Source organism: Ailuropoda melanoleuca, chromosome X (genome assembly GCF_002007445.2).
Source record: "Ailuropoda melanoleuca isolate Jingjing chromosome X, ASM200744v2, whole genome shotgun sequence".
NCBI lineage: Eukaryota > Metazoa > Chordata > Mammalia > Carnivora > Ursidae > Ailuropoda > Ailuropoda melanoleuca.
This window is the reverse complement of record NC_048238.1, coordinates 39,122,750-39,139,471: the sequence shown is the minus strand read 5'-3', so window position 1 is coordinate 39,139,471 and position 16,722 is coordinate 39,122,750. Positions and strand designations below refer to the sequence as shown.

Sequence of the window (16,722 nt, the reverse complement as noted above, 5' to 3'; positions counted from 1 at the left end):
GTGGACTCATAATGAGTAACAATAGCAAATTTAGAAGGGCTATAAGTAGAAGGAGAGCTATTTAAAGGTTGCTTTCATACCAAAGACAGCTGAATTGGTCCCACAAGAAAGGATTCCCTTTGGGAAATTTGGAGGTAGTTCATTCAGTTTCACCCCTACGAAGTTCTGTCTCTCCTTTATCTATCTCAAGGAGCCATCTTGAGGAGGTTAGATACCCGTTCTTCCAAGTATGGCTCTTTTCCCACTTGGTTTCTTGGGGGGAATTCTGGGCACACGAGCTTGCTTGTGGTTTTGCATTGAAGAAATGCCGGAGGTGTCCATTGAGAAGCAAGAACAACCAATTGGTTAAAAAAAAGGGGGGTGGTGGTGTCTGTGAACTAGAAACAAGAGGTTTGCTGGAATTTATTTTCTCAGTTTTTGTTTCTAATTGTGGCATAAAAATTAAAGAACTGACTAACCCATCCTTTTCATAACTATACATTTTTTAAATTGAAAATTTTCAAATTGAAAATTATAGCATATAGAGCAACAGAAAATTTTTTTTTTCTTTGTTTTTCATCTNGGAGGTAGTTCATTCAGTTCAACCCCTACGAAGTTCTGTCTCTCCTTTATCTATCTCAAGGAGCCATCTTGAGGAGGTTAGATACCCGTTCTTCCAAGTATGGCTCTTTTCCCACTTGGTTTCTTGGGGGGAATTCTGGGCACACGAGCTTGCTTGTGGTTTTGCATTGAAGAAATGCCGGAGGTGTCCATTGAGAAGCAAGAACAACCAATTGGTTAAAAAAAAGGGGGGTGGTGGTGTCTGTGAACTAGAAACAAGAGGTTTGCTGGAATTTATTTTCTCAGTTTTTGTTTCTAATTGTGGCATAAAAATTAAAGAACTGACTAACCCATCCTTTTCATAACTATACATTTTTCAAATTGAAAATTATAGCATATAAATAGAGCAACAACACAACTGCCCAAAAGGTACAAAGATGCAGAAGTCCATTGTGGGATTTCCAGTTATCTGAGTGTTAACCAGAAAATTTGTTTTTCTTTGTTTTTCATCCTTGTTGAAAATGTTTTGAAATGTTCATTTTCCTTGAAATTCCTTTTTCCTAATTCCACTTGACCCTGAGACAAATACGGGGACAGGTTGTCGTTTCATGTCACGTAGGTATGTGATAGGTCGTATTTTTATTATTTTTTAAGGGTTTTATTTATTTGAGAGAGAGGGTGAGTGAGAAAGAGAGAGCACGAGCAGGGGGAGGGGCAGAGGGAGAGGGAGAAGCAGGCTCCCCACTGAGCAGAGAGCCCAATGCTGAGCTGAAGGCAAACGCTTAACCCACTGAGGCACCCAGACCCCCCCCCCGTCTTATTTTTATTGATACTGATTATTGACTGGTGTCTTGTCCCATTAGACTTAAAATTCCTGAAGCCAAGGCCACCATGTGGCTTATTATTACAATACCCAGTGCCTGGCACAGAGTAGTAGGCGCTTATTAGCTGATCGAAGAAATAAAATCATGAATCATGCATTAAAAATGGATTTATCTAGGTAGTGTCTTGGGGATTATGATGTCGTATAGGATTTTTTCTTGAAAAAGATCTCAAATCTCCCCTCAACCTAGGACATGACTGCATATTCAATTTTTAGATAAAATCTTTAAGTGAATTTATTTTCCCATTGTTTTTTCTTTTTTTAAAAAAGTTTAATTATAATCTTTAGTGATCTCTACTCCCAACGTGGGGCTCGAACTCATGACCCACAGATAAAGAGTCACATGCTCTACCAACTGAGCCAGCCAGACGCCCCTCCCATTGTTATTTCTGTTATATTTTGTTTCTTTCAATATTTGGGACTCCCAGGCACTTAGACCACTCATACATTTTAGATGTGTATATATAGATAATATAAAATTTATAATATATATTTTAAATTATATAACATAAACATATAGTAAATTATAAATTATTATATATGGATAAATATTTTCCTTTTTTTTTTTAAGATTTTATTTATTTATTTGACACAGAGAGAGAGAAAGCCAGCGAGAGAGGGAACACAAGCAGGGGGAGTGGGAGAGGAAGAAGCAGGCTCCCAGCGGAAGAGCCCGACATGGGGCTCGATCCCAGATCTCTGGGATCATGCCCTGAGCCGAAGGCAGACGCCTAACGACTGAGCCACCCAGGCGCCCCAAATATTTTCCTCTTTTAGTATGATAAATAAATATGAAAATGACCTCAATGCATGAATTTGAACAGCATGAATAGGGAAGACAAAACCTCAAGTTTCCTTGGTGAAGATATTATCTGAAGGTCTTTGAACAATTTATCGAACAGGTTGTTTATTTAAATAAGTTCAAGTCCATAGGCAAGTTCATGAGCAGTTTTGCTTTTTTAAAGAAATCTAATGGTTTAGAAATAATGAATTGAATTTCTTATTAAAGCATATGAGTTTCTCTCAGTTTAATTTCTTCAACATGAAAAAGCATATCCTGGCACGTAAAGCTGGGGATAATTTAAGTAATTTTTTCTTAAATTTAGCAGGCTTATTTTTCAGTTAGAGGTGCTGAGAACAGGCTCATGAAATAACATTCCCTCCGAAGTGGCGGTTAATTTAGATGAAGTTTTAGAGCACCGGAAGAAACACACTGTAGAGCTTGGTGTTGTCTTTAAGGAAAATTTCATCTAAAAATTTTGCTTTCACAATTAGAGCAAATTGTTTCTAAAAGGAAATAGTTTGTAAGATGCAATTGGGTTACTGTGCTCCATCCTTTGTAGATTTTGTTGGTTATATGAGAATGAGAAATGAATAGAGAGGGATTAATATGGACATTTGATTGAAGAGTTGCCTGAGGCTTTTGTATGCCACCTTAATCTAAATTGAGAGCATCTCCTGTTTTTCATGTCTTACAGTTTGGGCTGGGGCCAGGTGTTAAAAGTATTGTCTCTTTATATGGAGAATCACCATTTCCAGTTCGTTCTGAAGTACTATTACTATCAATGTTCATTCCATCACATTCAGAGATCGAATGCTTTCCAGTCTTATCTAAGTTCAGAACTTTGGAAAGAGGTTAATGAACAGCATGACTCTATTTTCATTTTGTCATATAAGCACCCGCAAAGGGGTTTAATCCTTTTTTCAAAAATTCACATTAGCGATGCTTGATATACCTTTAAAAATCAAACCTCAGAATGGAATGGAACTCAGTCTCTTGGGTTTATGAGAGCTTCTCAGCAGAGAGCCGTGGTAAGGAACAGGGATGACAGAAATGTTTTGCAAGGAAGTTATTGAATGGACCGGGAAATGCTGCAGATAAGTAAGATAGAAGTGCAGAAGCCCAACCATACTGGAACCGGTAGACTCCTAGGTATTTGCAGGAGGATGGGGAGAGTGTGTGTGTGTGCGCACGTGCGTATTTAGAGAAAAAGTGGAGAAGGGCCAGAGGAAGAGGGAGAGAGTGAATCCCAAGCAGGCTTCACACCCAGTGCATGAGCCCTATGCGGGGCTCGATCTCACAACCCCAAGATCATGGCCTCAGCCGAAATCAGGAGTCAGTCGCATAACCGTCTAAGCCACCCAGGCACCTAAGGATGGGAAGTTGTAATGTCAGGCACCACTAAAGAGCATGGGTTGCTTCAGAATGTAGAGAGCATGTGGCACAAAGGAAGGGCTCAAGAAATGGTTGAATGACCGAGTCCATTAAACCTTAAAATTCTGGAATGCTAATGAAGCTTGAATCCTGAAAGAAGACATTTTAAGAAAATAAAGCAAACATTGTTTTACGTAGTGAGAGTCAAGTCATAGACTCCATTGTACAAAGATGGTGCCCACTGACGCTATAAGATAAGCTCAAGCTCAGGAATCGCTCTCAGGTGACGATGGAGGCTAGCTAAGAGGTGTCTCTGGTCACTGAAGAAAATAGGGCGCCATCTAGTGGAACCATTTCACTAGTGGCGTGTTTTTGCATTAAACACTTAGACGATTGCAATTGATTTTCTTTCTCAAAGAGTGTTATTTTTTAAGATTTTATTTATTTATTTGAGAGAGCACGAGTAGGGGGGAGAGGCATTTCATTCCCCCCCAATTTTTTTTTAAGATTTTATTTTTAAGTAATCTCTACACCCAATGTGGGGCTCCAACTCACGCCCTGGAGATCAAGAGTTGCGTGCTCTACCAGCTGAGCCAGCCAGGCATCCCCCCTTTTTAAAAAAGACCCCCCAAATGTTTTAAAATCACTTTTTATATCTGCCTAGTGTTTTAAAAAAAGTATTACTTGCTCTGAAAAGTAGTGAGAGGCAGGAACAAATCTTTTTTTTTTTTTTTAAGATTTTATTTATTTATTTGAGAGAGAGCATGAGCAGGGGGGGAGGCAGAGGGAGAGGGAGAAGCGGACTCCCCGCTAAGCAGGGAGCCCAACATGGAGCTCGATCCCAGGACCCCGGGATATGACCTTAGCTGAAGGCAGACGCTTCACCGACTGAGCCCCCCAGGTGCCCAGGAACGAATCTTTGGCAATTTTCTCATTTTACTTAAAAGAAAATTGAGCCAGAGGGGAGTTTTATATTTTGCCTTCACTAGAACAGCAGTCTCATGCGCACTGGAAGGTAGAAAAAAAGATAGGATTACATAGCAATTGCAAAGTAAACCTCATTTCACCAACATTTTATATTATGACAGTCACTGAAATTTAAAATAAAAGACAAATCTTCTAAAATGTTATGCTGTTGAATAAATCAAATGTTTTATTCCTCAAAAGTTGGAATCTTCAGTGCTGTCCAATGCTCTCAGAATATTTGTCCCATATATGTTTATCTAGTTTTTTTAAAGCAACAACTTGAACTATCAATTTCGAGAGTTTTATTTTTTATTATTTATTTATTTATTTATTTAATTTTTTAAAAAAGATTTTATTTATTTATTTGACAGAAATAGAGACAGCCAGCGAGAGAGGGAACACAAGTAGGGGGGGTGGGAGAGGAAGAAGCAGGCTCATAGTGGAGGACCCTGACGTGGGGCTCAATCCCATAACACCGGGATCACGCCCTGAGCTGAAGGCAGACGCTGAACCGCTGTGCCACGCAGGCGCCCCGAGAGTTTTATTTTTTAAATTTTTTTTATTTTTTAAAGATTTTATTTATTTATTCGACAGAGAGAGAGACAGCCAGCGAGAGAGGGAACACAAGCAGGGGAAGTGGGAGAGGAAGAAGCAGGCTCCTAGCGGAGGAGCCTGATGTGGGGCTCGATCCCATAACGCCGGGATCACGCCCTGAGCCGAAGGCAGACGCTTAACCGCTGTGCCACCCAGGCGCCCCTCGAGAGTTTTAAAGTAATTTACCGCTGTATTGTACATAGACGCATGTTTGTATTACATGTTACTTTAAAAATACAAGTGATTTTTTTTTTTTGGTCCTTAAACATCAGTTATTTTGCTCTCCAATTAATATAATGGTTTGAGGAATCATGATTAAGTTAGAAGACGCTTTGTAGGAAAGATGAGAATGACAAGTTGAAGAACCCGGTGTGAAGCTTATTTTGTTGGTTAATGGCTTCATTACCCCGAATCTGCCTTTTGCACTGCCTGGGTATCCCCTGAATTTAATGAGCACAGTGAATTCTGGTGTTCCTGAAAGCGGTGGAAAGGCCTGGAATTTCCACAGAGCATATAACATTTTCCTTTCGTGCTGCCCCGCGCCCACCTTTCTCGGTTCAACTCCAGTGTAGAGGTGCCATTTGACACAACACTGCCTTTTAAACAAAGGAATGACACGGGAAAGGCCTCCCTTGGCCAACAGAAGACTAGCTTATTCGGAAAACTCATCGTCAGGTTGATGTTGGCATGAGGGAAGGATGGGTGATTCCAGGATGCCACCGGTCTTTTGAGCTCTGGTCTGCCCATAAAGCAGCTGTGGGACTTGGTGTCTGCTTTCCCAGAATGCTTCACTTGCCGGGTTGCTTTTCCATGAACTGTGTAATTGGATCCTCTACGTTTTTTGCTCAGTACATTTTAATTCCTGTCTACGTATGTGCACAGGTCAAGTTATTTGAGAGTTAAACACAAAACAGAATTGCCTGCTTTTAAGGCAACCTAGAGGAGTAGAGAAGCCAGTGTTTCAGGTTTCTTACCTACTTGTAGGAACCCTCCTCTCATTTCCTTGACCCCAGGCAACCCAATGGGGTGGGGGGTTTGGAGGCTCTTTAAGTTTCTTCTCACCTGGTGACCTCTTGGCTGACAGAAATAAATTAGTATATAGTATTTATTCATATACATAGCTGTTAGCTATTACTACTTTCGGGTAAAGTAGTTGAAACTTAACCAAAGCCTTGAGGAGGTAATAACTTACCATTCCAGGGTTGTGAACATTCGAGCAAGGGAGCATTTTGTTGCGCTCGGTTGCTACCCACACTGGGGCCAGCCCTGCCAGTGTCTAATTACATGAGAAGCACGTAAAGTAAATCTTACAAAAACTACTTATGATAAATATGGTTTCCTCTGGAGCACAGGAAACAAGCATTTGTCAGGCCTGTGAATGAAAGAAGGCTTTTCCACATGAAGCCGTTCACACAGCGTATTAGATAGATTGTATTCTGTCTTGTGAACTGGACTTAAGAGCCGTGTGTCCACATTCCGAAGGATATGGGAGAGATCAAGAACTTGCCTGTATGGCTGTATGCTTCTAGAAATTTGTAGACCTGTATGTTCATTCTAGACTCGAGCCTTAAATAATTTTTACTTGAGGAATAATGTTTGTGTTAATGTTTAGCAAGATTGTGATTATTTTTCATGTACCTCCATATTTTATTTTGACGGCTTGAGTTCATCATTAAGCATTTTCCTTAAAGTGCACACGTTATTTTATTTTTATTTCTTTAAGTAAGCTCTGTGCCCATGTGGGGCTTGAACTCATGACCCCGAGATCAAGGGTCATGTGCGCTACCGACTGAGCCAGCCAGGTGCCCTGTCATTAAGCATTTTTAATAACATTTTGGTTCCCTTTCCATATTTTTTCTCTTAGAGTAAGTGTGAAAAATTGTATTGGTTCTTCTTGCCGTTGTTAATAAGTAAACATTTGTTTGTACTTTTTTTTTTTTTTTTAAGTAGGCTCCACGCTGGAGCCCAATGTGGGGCTTGAACTCACGACTCTGAGTTAAAGGTCTGGGCTGAAATCAAGAGTCAGATGCTTAACTGACTAGGCCACCCAGGCGCTCCTCTTTGTGCTTTTTAAGAACTTCTTAAAGTGGTGGAAGTCAGACATTTTATGCATAGCGTTAAAGTGTAAGGAAGCTAGTTGGCGTGACAAAGGAGGGGTTCATGCTCCCCTTAGAAATATTGAGAGATCAAGTGTCACTTGGCAGGCACTTTGTGCGGTACTTAGTGTAAACCCACTTATTCCGAATGAATTTTCTTTAATTGACTCTCAACATAGATGCTTTGTTAACTTTTGACTATAGTAATAGCTATTCGGGTTTTAAAAAATGAACTTTTATCATTGCAAATCAAGAATACTTCAAGCAGTTTTAGAATAAGGCTATTGTAACGAACAGGCTGTTAGTGTCCTCTAGGTTGGTCCCTGTTACATACTTGAGTCCTTACATTCCGTGAGTGAGCCGTCTCTCTGTTTCTATGCCCTGTACGGTTCTTAGTTCTGAATCAATGTGGAATATTCCATAGCCACGCTGGGTTCCCAGAGCATGTAATATCAAATAGAAAGCCTTTGAAAGACTCTCTATAGTGTTTAATGAATGCTAAGTTTTTCTCTGTATTGGAATTGATGAAAAATACATTTTTCTTCATGCACTCTAAATCCTGAGTGCTTTTAAAATAGGCCTGGTTTGGGGGCTCAATTTGTTTTCATGACTTTTCCTTCATTATTATTTGACAGTGTTACAAGAGGAGGCCTTTGCTGGTATGTTAACTTGATTGTAATTTGTATGTATCACAAAAGGACATGCTGTTCTTTCATCATCAATACTAAATCAGAGCACTCTTTAAACCTTGGATTTTCTTTTGTCGACACCTTGCACTCCTAGCTGTGGGCTAAGCGAGGGTGTTGAGATTAGCGTGCAGCCCTGGGTCCTGGGTAAGCTCTTGACTGATACCGTGCTCATCTTATGCATCGTAACAACTCCATACTTCACAGAAGAGTTCCCAGGCCGTAAGCAGTTGTATTCTATCTCAAGAAAGGACTCGGCTAATAGGAGAGAGGTTTGTGCCACCTGGGGAACGGAGTTAAGGAAATTCGATTCAAAGAAAGGGGAGGGATGTGGTCTGTCCTGTTTTGGGGTGAACCAGGTGTCCAGGAAGTTCTCTTTTAAGCCAGCATTTACTCATGTGGGTCATTTTTAAAAACCCTGATCCCTCTTACCCTTCTCAGGAACCGCATATTAAAAGATAGGCCTATTTGGTAATTAAACACTTGGCATAGAGAGAAATAACAACAATTGCTGTTCTCAGAAGAGAAGCATAGTGTTGCCGAGTTTGCCAGATCCATCCATCCTTTTTTTTTGAACAGATGGAGAAACTGAGTCCTGAAAGGTCGTGACATCCTTGAGGTTACACAGCGAACTGAGTAGCATATGGCTCACCCAGAAGGTAAAGATGACGTCAGCTTCTGCATGATTGAAGAGAAATACTTTTGCTCAGCTTGGTGAGTATTGCCCTTCTGATGACATCACTTATGATTTTTAAAAATATGTTAAACATACATTGAAAAAATACATGTTGCTTTTAAAATTGGGGCTTTCTGTAGCATTTAGATCTATCCATAAGTTACGGTTCACCCAGATTAACCGGCCGATTTCAGGTCTTTTTTTGGGGAAAGCTTGGATGTATATTCACTCGAAGTTTCTGTCAAATCGCAGCTTGTAGAAGCTATTTCCAAACGGCCTTTCATTTACTGGTTAAATTAAGGACGCTCCTCGGGGCGCCTGTCTGGCTCAGTGAGAGGAGCATCCGACTCTTGATCTCAGGGTCGTGAGTTCGGGCCCCACGCTGGGTGTAGAGATTACTTGAAAAAAAAATTTAAAAAAAGATGCTTCTCTGAGGAAGAGGTCATGTGCTCCTAATCGGGGCTGGCCATCCTTCCCTGGGGCTCCCTGTGCTATGCCTCCCTTCCACCTGCCTCTGAAGCGTCATACTCCCTGCGTCCTTACTGCTTCCTTTTTTGTATCCCTCTGTCCCCACGTACCTGGGCTCCTGGAGGGCCCAGGGACTCAGGGCGAGGTGGACGACCCCACCAGGCAGCCCTGTCCTCCTCCCACATACCCCTGGAGAGTCCCAGTGAGCGGGTCACCTGCCTGGAAAGCTCCCCTGGGGTTCTGATCTGATTCTGGTTGTCATGAACGAAGGACTCCTTTCTTCGGGAAGAAGCTCAGGCAGTGACACGGATAATACAAGCTTCTGGTTGGAATCCATGTTTGAGGTCAAAGGAGAATATGAGAGTTCGAACGGCTGGTGTGTGCCAGGCTCTAAAACAGCATGACCACACTGAAGTCCATACCGCAGCACTGTGAGGAAGAAATTATGGGCCTTATGTTAGATACGAGGTCGTAGATACTTAAGAGAGGCGTTCAAGTCACATGGCCAAGATCACATAGTAAACAGTGGAGGGTATTGTTAGTTCTGCTTGTCTGTTTTCACTAGACCATCCTAAGAAAACACGATGAAATAGATGTTTGGTTTGATATTCCCTTTCTTACTTGTAGATCAAGGTGAGTAATAAGATAGTGATCTTTCAAGGCATATATTTTTGGTTTTGCAGAATTTGATCATTAAACTGTATTTATTTAAAAAAATGTTTTTTTAAGACACACTAAATGTCAGACTGTGTTCAGATACAGCAGGGAATGTATATAAAAATAAGTATTATTCTTACCAAGTCCTGTACGTCATCACGTTCTCTTTTTACTGTCAAGGTGTTGAAACAAAGAGGCCAAGATTGTCATTTTCCCATTGACTCAACAGAATGACTGAACTAATTGGGTATTTCTTGAGGCTACTTAGCCAGCTCCTGAGGGTCTGGGGGAAATGCAAGCTAAAATCATTCTATTAATAATTTTTAAGGAGGAAGATTCCAGTAAGCTTTTCAGATAGCTGTTGCTTTAGACTCAGACAGCCTGCTGTGATGATGAGAAATTATTTCTGCCCCTTCAGACTTGGCTGGTGTAAATGTGCATTTTAAGCTGAATACATTTTAAAACCCTAAATTCTATACCTTTGACCAAAATAACCACCTTCAGAGGTTTTGAATTGACAAGCAATGAGCCCCAGCAGGTGGTCAGACACCTGGTGTGTCTGAATCCTCCTACGCACTGTGGTGACAGTCTCTGACGTTACTGTTTTTCTGTCCCAAGCTATTTGGTCAGTTAGCCCAACTTTGCAATGTGGTTTAGAAGCTTCTGGGGACATCTCTTCTCGTAGTTATCTCAGCTTCTTCATAGTTGACTTGACTTTGTTTTTTTCTTCCAGAACATTCTATGCTTCCTATAGAATTACATGCCTACTTTTTTTTTTTCCTTCTGTTGATTGCTATGGTGAAAAGAGCCTGACCTCCTGTTAGAGTAGAATTATCAGACTTGAGTCTGTTTTATCAAGGTCTCCCATATGGGAATTTACCATCTGTGAAGCTACTTTCACCTCAGGTCTCCGGCTCTATGATCGCATTTATGGCTTGAAAGTATAGGGGGGAAATAAGAGACCCTTTAAGTGCTTCCATCAGGGAAGTGCCAGTTGTAGGGGAAACCTCTCCCAAAAGAATAACCTGATCAAATGTTTATAGAAGTTTCCCATTAAAAGTGCTAATATTTATCAAGTTCTGAGATAAGCTAGAAGCTCTATCTGTGTATGTTTCTTTCTTCTGTCCTTTCTTCACTGTCGAGGTGTTGAAACACGGAATCCTAGACTCAGTCCCTGCTCTGCAGAACTATGTGCTTTACTCAGCAGAGAGCTCTTGCTCTCTGGAGTATGTCGTGCTGGTTGCTGGAGCTTGTTCCAGGGCCTTCGTGGCTCCGGGGCTGTTTTCTCCTGCAGTATCTGGGTCATGCTTGGCTTGAGTCACCACACAGTGGCTCCTTCATCTTGGTTCAACAAAATGCCCAGGGCTAGAATCATTATGTCTTTCAGTGTCTGTCTTTTTGTCTTAGCTCCTTGGTCTGCTATGAATATGGCATTCTCCTTTATGTACCTATCTGAGATCATGCTTCAGATAGAGGACTAAAGCACTTTCTAGGCTGTAGACTTCACCAACAGGAAATTTTATTTAATCACCAAAAGATCACATATAATCATTTCTCAATTTACCAAAGTGAAACTTTTCCATGGGGACCTCTGTGACTCACTCTAGTGCTGGGGGTGGTGGGTTGTACCTTGAGAAGCCTTTTGAAGGCAATGTATTTACACTCCCTGCATTTCTCCTTAATAACTTCACACTCACTTCTATTTATCTGTGTAATTGTTTGGTGTCGTCCTATTGCCTCACATACGCAGGAGCTGTCCAGTCAACACTTGTTTTTATGTATAGTGTAAAGAGCACTGAGCTGGGAACCTGGAACTTGGGCTCCAGTCCCATTTTTGCCTCAACAAGTCTACGACCTCGAGCTAGTCACTTTCCATGTCTAGAACAGTCTCCTCATCTTGTGAAATAAGGCCATGGGCAGGGAGATTCACGAGGTCGCTTTGAGCTTTATGTGTCTCGGTTTGTGTCTGACTAAATGGAGGAAGAATTGCAGCCAGTCCGTTGAATGCCACGACTTAGTTTCCATACCCAGGCTGAGTCCATTGAAATGCCCTGCCTTGGGCTGGGAATGGCTGGCCCACTGCCTCCTTGAGAAGCCCGTGCCAGAACCCGAGTCACCTCCTTTGGGACATCTGAGGGCAGTGTTTTCCAGACTTTTTCTGTAGCAGCTGCCTTCTCTTCACAATAATAAAGAATTAAAAAGACTGCACATTATATGTGGGGTGGAAGCCATGTTGGCGCTTAACCTGTCCCTGCGCATATGCTGTGTACAAGATGGAAGAATCTCAGAGGGTGGATCAGAGGGTACTTGCTCTGGTTGGAGAGGGTGTGGAAACCCCGTGGCCTTCCCTGGCCAGCTTTACACTTAGACCTGACTCCACCTCCCATACCTACCTGCCACCTCCCAGTATCACCTCTACCCTCTGTGGTTCCCAGCTCTCGTCATAGAACAACATTCTGGCCTGGCCAGGTGATAGGCATTTGGGTGACTGCAGTAACTGTACTGGCCTGGCAGTGGGTGACAGGCCAGTCTCAGAAACAAGGCCTTTGCTATTTACCCCCTCAGCACCCTTCCCTGAGCCTACTGCGATCCGACTACTGCCAAGAAGATTGGAAACCTCTCTGTGACAGTCTGAAAGATCCTGGCTCAAATTGTCTCTTCTCTGATCCAGGAGGAGTCAAACAATCCACCAAGAGTTTCTTACACCCATTCCTGAAAAACCCGCAACCTGTCCAAACTCACCTGAGTTGAAATCTCTCACCTCAGTAGTCCTGTAATCATTAATAAAATGGAATTCATGGTTGAAAACCTTCTGAGAAAGAAATTTCCAGTCCCAGATGGTTTCGCTGGTAAATTCTAACAAGTATTTAAGGCAGACGTAACACCAGTTTTAGACCATGTCTTTCAGAACATGATGGTAAACTTGCCATTTTCTTTCACGAGGCCAGCATTATTGATCCCAAAGATGGTAAAAAGCAAAAAACAACAGTGACAAACCCCCAGACCAGTATCTTTGTGAACATGGACCAAAAAAATTCTTCGAAGGATGTAAGCAATATTAGTTGACGAATTTATGTGTGTAGAGTTGTTCTTTCCCCCTCTCCTTTTAATGTCAGTGGGATCTGTAGCAATCCCCCCTCTTTCATTAGTAAGAAATGAGTTTTTTCTTTGTCAGTCTTGCCAGAGGCTGAATAATTTTGATATTGTCAGAGAACCAGCTTTTGTTTTCATTTATTTTTTTCCCTATTGTTTTTTAGCTTTCAATTTCATTTAATTCTGCCCTTATCCTTAATATTTCCCCCACCTTCTTGCTTTGGGTATATTTTGCTCCTTATTTTCTGGTTTGTACAGATGGAAACTTACATTATTGATTAGAGACCCTTCTTTTTTTCTAAGATAAACATTTAATATAAATTTCCCTGGAAGCCACCATTTTAACCGCATCACACACATTTTGTTATGTTGCATTTTTATTTTGTTCAATACAAAAAAAATTTTTCACTTAAGACTTTTTTTGACCCATACGTTATTTGGAAGTATGTTGTATAATTTCCAAGTATTTAGAAATTTCCCTTTTCTCTGTTTTTTGTTTCTCTTTTTGTTCTCTTTTGATTTCTAGTTTAATTTCATTATGATCAGAAGACATACTTTGTATTATTTCAATTCTTTTAAATTTGTTTAAGTTTTATACTTCAGGGTATGGTTAGTCTTGGTGAATGTTTTATGAGTACTTTAAAAGAATACATACTCTGTTTTCGTTCCTGTTTTGTAAATAGTCGATACAATTGGTGGTTATTTTCTGTTTATTATTTCTATATATTATTGAGAGCAGAATGTCAAAGCTTTCAGCTATGACTTCAGATTTATCTCTTTCTCCTTTGAATTCTGACAGTTTTGGCTTCCTTTATTTTGAAGGTTTATTGTTGGGGGTACAAATGTATTTAAGATTGTCATGTCTTGTCAAATTGACCGTTTCATCATTATGTAATATATTTCTTTGCCCCTGGCAATGCAACTGTCTTTGTTTCGAAGTCAACTTTATTGTGTGTGTGTGTGTGTGTGTGTGTGTGTATGATTTTTATTTTTTTTAGTTACCTCTGTACCCAGCCTGCGACTCAAACCCACAACCCCAAGATCTAGAGTTGCACGCCCCACTGACTAAACCAGCCAGGTGCCCTCCCACTCCCTCTTTCTTCAGAATGGTTGTTTGCGTGTTGTACCTTTCCCGTCCTTTTACTTTTAACCTACTTACTAATACTATATTTCAAGGGAGGTTTTTTTTTTTTTTTAAGATTTTATTTATTTGAGGGAGAGAGCACCAGAGAGCGCGAGCAGGGGGAAAGGGTAGAAGGGAGGAGAAGCAGGCTCCCCGCTGAGCCAGGACCCTGGGATCATGACCCAAGCTGAAGACAAACACTTCACCGACTGAGCCCCCCAGGCGCCCCTCAAGTGAATTTTTGTTAACATGTAGTTGGTTCCTATTTTTTTTATTCATTCTCACAGCCTCTGTCCTTTAATTTACCTGTTTAGACCATTTTAGCTGATTGTAATTGTTGATAGACTTGGATTTATGCCTACCATTTAATTTTTGTTTTTCATTCCTGTTCTGTGTTCTGCCTTTTGAGTTCTGTGAATCTTTCCTAGTGTTTTATTTTAATTGATCTCTTGTGTGTCTCCTTGTATCTTTTTTTGTGTATGTGTGCCTGCTCTAAGGATTGCAATGTGCATACTTCACAGTGGATTTGGAATCGGCATTTTACCGATTTAAGTGGACTGTGGAGACCTTAGCACTGTTGTTTTGTGACATTGGTCTTATGGTTACAGTGGCATGCACTGAAAATCCCATAGACAGTGTTCTAATTTTTGCTTTCAACAAAGAGCTCAAGAGGAGAAGTACAGGGTTTTATATTTATCCAGATGTTTACCATTTCTGCTGCTCTTTCTTAATTCCTGATGTTCCGTGTTTCCTTGTGGTATCATTTCCCTTTTGTCTGAAGAGCTGTCTTTAGGTATTAGAGGAAGTCAGCTGCCAGTAAGTAATCTTAGTTTTCCTTCATCTGAGAATGTCTGTATTTTGCCTTCATTCCTGAAAGATCTATTCGCTGGATATAGAATTCTGTGTTGGCAGTTCTTTCCTGAGGAGGGCTTAAAATATATCGGGCCGCTTCTCTCTCTCTCTTCCATGGTTTCTAGTAAGGAATCCATGGCCATTGGAGTTTTTGTGCTTAGAGGTAATATGTCATTTTTTTTTTCTCTCCCTGCTTTCAAGATTGTTTTGTGTCTAGTTTTTAGCACATTTTTCTTTGGGTTTATGCTATGGGAGGTTCGGTCTGCTTTTTGAATTTGTAGATTTATGTCTCTTGGGAAACTTAGCAAAGTCTTCAGCCACTAATTTGTTATATTTTGTTTCTGCAATGCACTCTTGCTCTCTTTTCAAGACTTCCGTGACACAAATGGCAGACCTTCTATTCCTGTCTCCTGAACCCCTGGGGCTCTTTTGTTCTGTTTAAATCTTTTTTTCTCTTTGTTGTTCAGATTGGCTAATTTCTATGGCTCTGTCTTCAAGTTCACGGACTCTTCTCTCCGTGCTGTGTTGAGACCATCCAGGAAGGTTTTATTTCAATTATTTTATTTTTCAGTTCTGGAATTTCCAGCAGTTCTGTAGAGCTTCTGTATCTCTGCTCAGAGATACAGATACTTTTGTTCTTCCGTCAGTTTCAAGATCGCTTATGATTGGTTGCTGGAACATTCTATAATAGCTGCTTTAAAGTCTTTGTCAGATAGTTCAGACATCTGTGTCATCTCAGCATTGGCATCTGTTGATTGTCTTTTCCCATGCTGAGTAATTTTGGACTTTATCCAGGACATTTTGAATGTTATGTTATGAGGCTCTGGATCTTGTTTAAATCCCATGGAGAATGTTGACATTTTTGTTGTCGCAAGCAGTCGATTTGGTTATGTTCAGAGAGTGAGTTCTAACCCAACCTTCCGTGAGCTGTGGTCCCAATGTCAGTTCAGTTGGCTAGGCCTTGGCAGCGCTATTTGGATATGTCAGGTGGGTACGCCCCACGGTGACCCGTCTGGGACGAGGGCCATTCTAGAATGTTCTCATGGTCTCAGGTAGGCTGTTGAGGATGAGATCCATGCGTGCCAAGCTTGTGGGTGAGCCTGGGAGTTTATAAACAATTTATGCGGTGCCTTTCCTGAGCTTCTCCCTCTACATAATTAATTCAACATTTTCCAATTCCATGGGGCTTCCTTTGGTCATTACCTGGAAAGCTTGGGATTTCATTACTCTGCTCCGCCATGTACGTCCACAGCTGTGCCTGTGTCCCTGGCACCAAGTGACAGGAGGACGGAGACAAAAACTGGCATGGTTTTACCCATCTTCTTAGAGCCGCAGCTCTGCCAAACGCAGAGGGAGGGTTTTGTCCCTTGGAGTTCTGGTCCTGCAGGCTCTTATTGCTGTAGGCTGCCATTACCACTTGGGGTTGTGGTCCGAGAGAACAGAATGAAGGGGGAAAAAATGGGGGATTTCCCCCACTCTCTGAGCATCAGGAGTTCTTTCCTGCTCCCTGAGACAGAGCTGCAGGGCATCTCCAGGCTTGCTGTCTGTCACTACTCCGTGCCCGCTGACAGTGTGTGAGGTTCAGGGTTGGGGCATATTGGAGGAGAAAGTCATGGCAAACTCACTGGCAGGTTGGTGGTATTTTGAATTCCTGTCTTTCCTAATCTGCATGCTACTATTTACTTTTCAGAGTCCTCAAATAGCTGCTCTGTGCAGTCTCTGCAGGATTTTTAGTCTTGGTCACTGGGCAAAACAGGGCGGAGGGTGCTCAGTCTATTTCATGTACACCCGGAGACTTTATGTCCATTTTGGAATGTATAGAATAGTAGCAGTCTAAACAATGGATGTATTAACTGCCACCTTTTATTTTTAAGGTTTTATTTATTTATTTATTTATTTGAGAGAAAGCACAAAGGGGGGAGCAGCAGAGAGG

General features: G+C 41.3%; 1 protein-coding gene across 4 annotated transcripts in view; it reads left to right on the top strand.

Moving 5' to 3' along the window:
* The window catches only part of LOC105241166 (tigger transposable element-derived protein 1-like), a 283,983-nt gene that overhangs the window by 41,129 nt on the left and 226,132 nt on the right, over positions 1-16,722 (top strand). For all 4 annotated transcript variants that reach the window (XR_004622365.1, XR_004622366.1, XR_004622364.1 and 1 more), the window contains one exon: positions 8,500-8,634. The gene's annotated coding sequence lies outside the window, so the exon portion shown is untranslated. The remainder of the gene's footprint in view (positions 1-8,499; positions 8,635-16,722) is intronic.